Below are 9,359 nucleotides of genomic sequence, written 5' to 3'. Positions count from 1 at the left end.
CACACTAAAGTCCGACCGTCTAGAACGCAGTGATGTACAACATGTACGACGGGACTAGAAAAAGGAAGTTCAATAGCCAGTAGCCAATAGCTGCCATCTCGTACTTGCTTCAGAGAATGCGTCGTTTTTGGTCCGTCGGAACAGCATACAGACGAGAGGTTTTCACGATAGGAATCCGTTGGAAATATTTAAAACATGTTCTATTTCTAGGTCCGTCAGAATTTTCGAATAAAAAAGTCGGATGAGGCATACACACGATCGGAATATACAATGAAAAGATTCCGTCTGACTTTTTCTGCCGGAAAGTCTGACTGCGTGTACGCGGCATTAGGTGACTCAAGTAAACACCATTGCTATATTAAACATTATACAATTAAAAAACAAGTTGCGTAAGTCAAGCTTGTGGTATAGGATACCAAAAAATAAAGGTAGAACAGTGGTGTAGTGGTTAGCACTCTCACCTAGCAGTAAGAAGGGTCGCTGGTTCAAATCCCAACCACGACACTACCTGCCTGGAGTTTGCATGTTCTCCCTGTGCCTGTGTGGGTTTCCTCCGGGTACTCCGGTTTCCTCCCACACTCCAAAGACATGCAGGGAGGTTAATTGGCTTCTGTCCAAAATTGGCCCTAGTATATGAATGGGGACCTTGGATTGTGGCTCCTTGAGGGTAGGGACTGATGTGAGTGCAATGTACAGGGATAGGGACAATTGTAGACACTCACTCAGGTTGAACTGGATGGACTGGTGTCTTTATTCTACCTTACTAACTATGTAACAGATTACATTTTTTTTTTTTTTAAATAACATTAAAATGAAGAATTCCGTACTGAATAGTTAAATACATTCAGCTCATCACAAAACTACATATCATCAATTTGGTAATTTCCACAAGCTTCATTAAGTTTTTGAGTCTTATCCTACACCAGAAGCAGACGTATATATTGACCACTATGCATCTAATACTTTATTTACCAACAGGTATTGGCAAATACCTCCTGCAAAGAAGACTGAGCAAGACAGCTTTAGCTATAGTAAACCATTCACCCTACTAGGCAATTCATACTCTGCTGGCGAACTCCCCATTTAGATTTGGAAAGGTGCACAACCTGCAATAACACTGTGTCATTGAAATAGGTTTCCAGTGAGTGTTATTTTTGGCAGGTTATTAAACAACTTGATGGTTGACTAGGGTAAATATTAACTGATGTTCTTCAGCTTATTCATGGAGTATAATCATACTGTACTGCTCCAAATTAATATAAGGTAAAACGTTTTATTAAATTGAACCTGTCACAAACCCAGGGCCAGATTTACCATTAGGCAGAGTAGGCAGCAGAAGCAAATAAGTAACTTTTTATTGTATAGTCATTAGCTATGCAATTTTGTCTTTATCTTCAGTAGAAGTATAGTAATTGAGTAAGGCTCCATGCACACCGGAGCTCATAAAATGCAGTTTATTTGAGTTTGGGCGTTTATTTATTTTTTTAAAGCCCATAAACTCCACTCTATGTTAGCCTATGTGTCCATGCACACATGGACGTTTTTTAGCTTTAATGAGCAGTGGAGTTTATGATTTTTTTCTGAACCCCAGAAATTTGCTTTCAAAGTGCAGTTTTTCACCGCCAAAAAATTATAAACGCTCATAAACACGCGTTAATTCGTGTTTGGTGTTCTATTTTTTCAATGCACTGTGGGATTTTTGGAGTGTCCTCTGTGTATTTTTATTAAAAACGCCCATAAACGCTAGTACAAAACGCTGGTAAAAGCATGTTTTTCAACCAGCAATCTGGCATCCAGAAAAAGCTTTTTTGAGCTTCAGTGTGCATGGAACCTAAATGTTGTCACAATATAGTAAGCGATATTAGGACCAACAAATCAAGAAAATGTGAAACAGTTAATCCTATTGAAGAGTGGGTTTTTTGGGCACCAAGGGGCCCATCTTTCTAAATCCGACTTTGCACAAAACCGAGCAATTTCAACTAAGCACAGCCTTTAAAATATATACTGAAAGGCTACCCATTGTAAAATTGCATGTTAAAAAGATCAGTGGATCCACAAATATGAGCAGCTTAATTTATATTTACATCCCAGGTTTTCCCAATAAAAGCCATGCCTTGTTTCACCTCTTGGACCTATGGGTGGCCTTATTGACCAACAGGTAAATATTATAATATATATAAATTTATCATACTATAACAAAAGTAGGTTTGGGAGGACAGGAGGAAGCATTCAGATAAGACCAGACAAATGACTGTTGATTGCCAATCCTGCTGCAGAAACTTTCAATTCAGTCCATAACATTGGAGTTTTAAGCCACGTACACATGATTGGATTTTCCGCAGACAAAACCCCAGACTTTTGTCCGAAGGCGTGTGTCTGGATTTTGTCTTGCATACAAACAGCAAGAAATTGTCAGCCAGCAAACACGAACCATTTGGGCTCCTTCTGCGAATTTCATGTTAGTAGAAGTTTGGTGAGTGTTGATTCGTGCTTTTAATTTCGAGCTTCTCATTTAGCGCTTTTCAGTTCGCGCTTTTCATTTTGTGCTTTTTAGTTAGTTTCTGAATGGCTGTTCATCAACCATCCATGTTGCAGAATCAGAGGCGATAACGTGTTATTTATTATTGGCCTTGGAGTTATTGCTTTGACCAAGTCCAGTCCAGGAACAGGAAGAGGAGGATTTCTTTTTTTTTATAAATTCTTTATTTTTTCATCTTTTCTTTCCATAGATTTCACATTACATTTCGTTTTACATCTACAACTTCTTTAACAGCTATAACAGTCTTATAATATTTCAATCCATACCTCAATTCCATGTCATCCTCCCCCCTCCCTCACCCTTCCCTCCCAGAAAAATAAATAAATAAATATACAAACAAGAAAAAAAAAAAAAAAAAAAAAAAAAAAGTTTGAATTTTCACTATAATCCCCCCCCTCACTCCCCCCCCCCCCACCACCACCCGCCTGCTCTATCATATTTCGAAATGTTTCACATCATACTTTCTCTATAATTTAGATATGGAGCCCAGATCTTCTGATATTTCTCGTCTTGATCTCTCATTGTCATTGTTAAATTTTCCATTTGTTGGATTTCTGCAATTCTCTGAAACCACTGTGCTCTAGCTGGAGGGTTGCTTTTTTTCCACAGAACCGGGATACATGCCCTTGCTGCTATCAATAAATGTCTCAGCAAAGAATTTTTGAATCTTTCTATTGCCATTGGGATGTCCAGCAGCAGAAAAGTTGCCGGTTTATCTCCCAGGTCAATTCCTGTAATCCTTACAATAGTATCGGCTACCATCTCCCAGAACACTCTAATTTTTGGACATTCCCAAAATATATGTAATAATGTTCCTTCTGCTCCATGACATCTCCAACATGTCTCTGATATCTGGGGGTAAATTTGATGTAACACTTTTGGTGTTCTATACCACCTAGTAAGGATCTTGTATCCCCCTTCTTGATATCTGCTTGCCATCGAGGCCTTTTGATTAAACAACAGCATCTTATCCTTTTGTTCTGGGGAAAACGTAGTCCCTAAATCTCTTTCCCAAGCCTGTAAAAAGGGCAAATCTTGTGAAGTCTCCTGTTCTATTAACATACTATAAAAATAAGACATCAGATGTCTCAGTTCCTCTCCTTTCAAACAGATCTCTTCAAACTCAGTCAATGCCCTTATTTCTACGTATACCTTTGATTTAGATCTAATAAAGGCTTCTAATTGCCTCATTCTGAAAGGGTCTAATCCTAATGTCATTCCTTTTTCAATATCTTTTTTAGTCATTAACCGGTTGCCTACCGAGAAATGACAAATTCTACTCATACCTCTATCTTGTATTGTTTTAAACTTTGGATCTGTCATTCCCGGTAGAAATGCTGGGGTACCAAGGATAGGAAGGAGCGGACTGGGAATTCTTGAAATAGATGTTTTCCTGAATACTCTTTTAGTTATTCGTAATGTCTCCCCTAGTATTGGATGTTTTCTCAATCCCATTGGTATTTCTGTATCTGGAATCCACACTAATCCTTCCAATGGGATATCTGTCGCTGCTTGTTCTGTCTGTATCCACGGTTTTTCGTTTTTAAGCCTACACCATTCCACTACTCTAGTTAAGTGTGAGGCCTCCTGGTATTTTATTGGATCTGGAAGTCCTATCCCTCCTTTTCCTTTGGGGAGTACTAAAATATCTCGGCGTACTCTTGCTGGTTTCCCAGCCCAGATGAACTTCATAAATCTTGATCTAAGATCCTTAAACAAACTTGAAGGGATCTTAATTGGTATAGTTTGAATTATGTATAACAGTCTGGGCATCACATTCATCTTAATAATATTGGTTCTCCCGAACCATGTAAAAATCTCTTTGTCCCATTTTTGAAGATCACTTTTGATCTGTCTTACCAGTGGGATATAATTAAGTTCAAACAGTTCATTTAGATTTTTTGACATTTTTGTTCCTAAGTAACTTATATATGAATTCGTCCATCTAAAATCAAATTGCGTGGACACTGCTTGCAACTGAGGCGAATCCATCTCTACTCCCATTGCCTCCGATTTTCCATAGTTTATTCTAAAGTTAGATATTTTCCCATATTCTCGTAGCTCCATTAGTAAAGATGGGAGAGATGTAATTGGGGACGTTACAAAAAAGATCAAATCATCTGCATAAGCTGCCAACTTCTGATCCTCATTTTTTATTTTTACCCCCCTGATATCCACATTGGCACGTATTTTCCTTAAAAAAGGTTCTATTGTCAAAATGAATATCAGGGGTGAGAGGGGACATCCCTGGCGTGTTCCATTTAAAATGGAGAATGGCTCTGATAATCTGTCATTCACTTTCACCCTAGCACTTGGTTTTGAATATAAGTTTAGGATCCATCTCAGCATCCCCTCCCCCAGGCCTATATGTTGTAGTACTGCTTTTAAGAATATCCAATCCACCCGATCAAACGCTTTTTCTGCATCCGCAGATACTATCACCATTGACTTATGCAATTTTTGTACCAGGTAAATTGTGTTCACCACTCGTTGCGTATTTTCTCTTCCTTCTCTCCCTGGGACGAATCCCACTTGATCTGGGTGTATTAGTTCCGGTATCAAATTTATCAATCTCATGGCTAATATTTTTGTGAACAATTTAAGGTCCACATTCAACAACGAAATAGGTCGGTAGCTGGGACACTGAGAGGGATCCTTTCCTTCTTTCGGTATTACTGTTATATGCGCCAATAACGTTTCTGTTGGAATTTGCTTCCCTTCCCGTATTGAATTATAAGCTTCCACGAATCTCGGAGCCAATTTCTCCGCGAACATTCTATAATATGACAAAGTAAATCCATCTGGACCTGGTGATTTACCTAATTTCAATATTTTTAATGCTTTTGCAACTTCCTCTAGAGTGATTGGTACATCTATTTCTCTGGCCATTTCCTCTGTTATTTTTGGCATTTCTGTCCTTTCAATATATTCTCTAGCGATCTCTCCTTTTTTTAACTCCTCTGCCAACGTAGACTTCTTTTCCAACTGATATAGCAGGAGGAGGATTTCTGAGATCAAAAATTGGTTGCTTTATTAAACGTGACCAATTACGTCATATGCCTTTTCTGCCGGGAGCTCCAGGAGAATAATCCGGATGATTTTCGGAATTACCTCTAGATGACGGACCCCTGCTTTCACCAACTCTTGGCATTTCTGCCCCCCTATATTAAGAAGCAAGACACATGCATGAGGTTTTTATTTTATTTTTTGGTTGAATAATGATTTGATTTGTTATATTTTCTATATTTTTGGATGCACAAAATGCACTTTTTGGTAAGTTCTATTGGCAGATAGCATGTCTAATTTTATTTGTTTTCTTTTTTTAATGCACAATAAAAAAAAATGTGGAGAATAATACTTGGCTATGTTTTTTCTTTCAAATGATAGTTTGGGAGTAGGCAGTTACATTTAAAAAAATACAATGTAAAATTGACAAGGGACACCAACATAGTTGTATCTTTGATCTTAAAAACTACAGGATAATGGTGTTGTGGTAACTTGCCCAAAGAAAAAAAAAAAGCGTAATATTATTCTTGATATTGCTGGAAATAAAAAGCCTTTGAGTATTTGTTTGCAATAACTCCATCAGTATCACCAGCAAGGCAGCTTCATTATTAGCCCATTAAAGAAGAAGAGAATTGTGCGCTGCATTTCGAGATTTCATAATATGCCATGTCATGAATGTCATGAATGTTAATTCTCCATTACAAGACCGACTGCTTCGGGCTCTTCCTTGCTTCCTAGCATGCATGTTTGTATTTTTGTTTGACGGACTTGTGTACACACGCTCAGAAAATCCGACAACAGACATTTGTCCACGGAAAATTTTAAAACCTGCCATCCAACATTTGTCCGCGGAAAATCTGACAATTGTCCGATGGAGCATACAAATGGTTGGATTTTCCGCCAACAGCCTGTCATCACACATTTCCCCCGGAAAATCCAATTGTGTATATGAGGCTTTTTTGGGATAGTAAAGACTGTTGCAAACAATATTGTGGTAAGTTTTCATATTGTTTTTCACATTATCTGTTCCATGTGGTTGCTTGGATGCTCTATGTCTGAAGATGCTGCCATATGTTGGTTTACCTTGTGTTCTTTAGGCTGCATTCACACCTCTGCATTTTGAATGAGGGCAAAATCGCAGCAAATCTGCCCCTCGATTCAAAATGCAGAGGTGTGAATGCAGTCTAAAGAACACAAGCACTCAGGTATGAATGACAAATTGCAGAACGCACATTTGAGATGCCATTCATTTGAATGGCACCTAAAATCGCCGTGCAGTTCTGCCGTGATTGTTGAGCAATAAATCCATTGTAATCCCAGCAAACTGCATGGCGTGAAGCTTGTTGCCCAAAAAACGTTCAGGAGCTACTTTTGGGAGATATGCTTCACGCGATGCGGTTTTGCCGCAATTGTAGCGCGATTTATCGTGCAACAGTCGCAGCAGAACCGCACTGCGATTTTAGGTACCATTCAAGTATGGCATCTCAGATGTGCAATTTGTCATTCATAGCTAAGCACTTTGAAATCGTGGGCAGAATCGTGGCAAATCTGCCCTCGATTCAAAACGCAGAGATGTGAATGCAGCCTAACAGGCCCAATACCTTTCATTTGTATTACTATGTAATTACACAAAATATTGCAATATAATATATTTTGTTTGTTTTTACATTATGTAAACCCAAATCTAAATATGTAATATATTGCAGATTACTGGTGCTTGGTGTGGTGGCTGCATTTGCTTTCTTTTTTCAAATTTCTTTATTTTCACCTGGTAATCCTGCAGATAACACACTTCTTTCCCAGGGTGGCTACATCACTTATCCACAGTATTTCTGGATGGAGCCAGGGTTTTCAATCTAGGCTGCTCCTGGACTCTAAACATGTCCATATCTCTTCATCTCCCTTAAAAGGGTGGCAGGACAATTGGTCGTTCACAGAACATAGATAAGAAGAAAGATATTCTTTGGTGAAGCTCACAGGAAGTGAAAAGGACACTGCACTTCTGGAAAGACCAACAAGTGTTTTCTGTATTTGCTAAAAAAAAGGATCTTAGATTGAAAAAAATAAATCTAATGCAACATCACATCTAAAGTCTGTAACCCGCAACATATTACATTTTTGTTCTTGATTTCATTATTGTTTATTGATAAAGCTTTTTATCCCTTTTTTATCCAAACTCCTTGAACGTCTGATCTACAACCGACTGAGCATCCACCTTGTTGATAATTGCCTTCTTGATCCCCTTCAGTCTGGATTTCGTCCTCAACACTCCACAGAAACTGCTTTCCTAAAACTAACAAATAATCTACTAATGGCCAAAACCAATGGACACTATTCTGTACTCCTACTCCTGGACCTCTCTGCTGCCTTTGATATGGTTGACCACCCCCTCCTCCTCAAAAAACTCCACGCCTTTGGTCTCCATGACTGTACTCTTCGCTGGTTCTCTTCCTACTTATCCAACCGCACCTTTAGCATTTCTTACAACTCCTCCTTTCCTCTTCCTTTCTCTGTCGGGGTCCCCCAATGTTCTGTTCTTGTCCTATTTTCAGTCTACACGTACTCCCTGGGTCAGCAGATAGCTGCCTATGGCTTCCAATACCACTCTACGCTGACAACAGCCAAATCTATTTCTCTACCCCTCGGCTCACTCCCTCTGTCTCCTCGCGTATCACTAATTCACTAACAGACATATCAGTCTGGATGTCACACCACTTCCTCAAACTCAATCTATCCAAAACCAAACTTATAATTCTTCCTCCCCCATGTGCCCCTTCCCCTGATCTCTCTGTCAAAATCTATGGCACAACTATAAGCCCATCCCCGCATACCAAGGTTCTAGGTGTAGTCCTGGACTCTGAACTCTCCTTTAGGCCCCACGTCCAATCACTGTCCAAATCTTGTTGTCTCAACCTCTGCAACATCTCCAAAATACGCCCCTTTGTAACCAATGACACAACAAAGCTCTTAATTCACTCCCTGGTCATCTCTCACCTTGACTACTGTAAGGCCGCGTACACACGCGGGGACTGTTCGCCCAACTTTGTCCGTCAAACAGTTTCGGCAAACAGTCCGCTCAAAATTAGCATGGACGGACATGGCCACACACGACGTACGAACAGTTTGCTGAAACCGTGCGCGATGACGTGAACGGCACGTACGACGGGACGAAAAATACGACGTCCTATACACTGCATTATAACTTTCGGCGTGTAAAGCCTTTCTGAGCATGCGCGGAACTTAGTTTGTCGAACAAGCCTACACACGAGGGAACTGTTCGCTGAAACAAGGTTTCAGCGGACAGTTTTTCGGAATTTCCGAAAAACCTTGTTCAGCGGACTGTTCGCTGAAACTGTCCGCTGAAAGCCCACACACGAGCGGACTGTCCGCTGAAACACTGTTCAGCGGACAAAGTTGGGCGAACAGTCCCCGCGTGTGTACGCGGCCTTAGGCTGCTTTCACACTGGGGCGGTATTCAGGCGTTACAGCGCTAAAAATAGCGCCTGTGTAGCGCCTGAAAAAAACCGGCCCCTTTCACTCCAGTGTGAAAGCCGGAGGGCTTTCACACTGGAGCGATGCGCTGGCAGGACGGTGAAAAAAGTCCTGCTAGCCGCATCTTTGGAGCGGTGAAGGAGCGGTGTATTCACCGCTCCTAAACCGCTCCTACCCATTGAAATCAATGGGACACCGCGGCAATACCGCCAGCAAAGCGCCGCTGCAGCGACACTTTGCGGGCGGGTTTAACCCTTTTTCGGCTGCTAGCGGGGGGTTAAAACCACCCCGCTAGCGCCCGCAGACCGCTGCTAAAACGACG

This window comes from Lithobates pipiens, unplaced genomic scaffold (genome assembly GCF_037356315.1).
Source record: "Lithobates pipiens isolate NorthernLeopardFrog02 unplaced genomic scaffold, aLitPip1_a1.2 Scaffold_19, whole genome shotgun sequence".
Classification (NCBI taxonomy): Eukaryota; Metazoa; Chordata; class Amphibia; order Anura; family Ranidae; genus Lithobates; species Lithobates pipiens.
The sequence above is the reverse complement of the archived record's forward strand: the minus strand, read 5'-3'. Positions refer to the sequence as shown.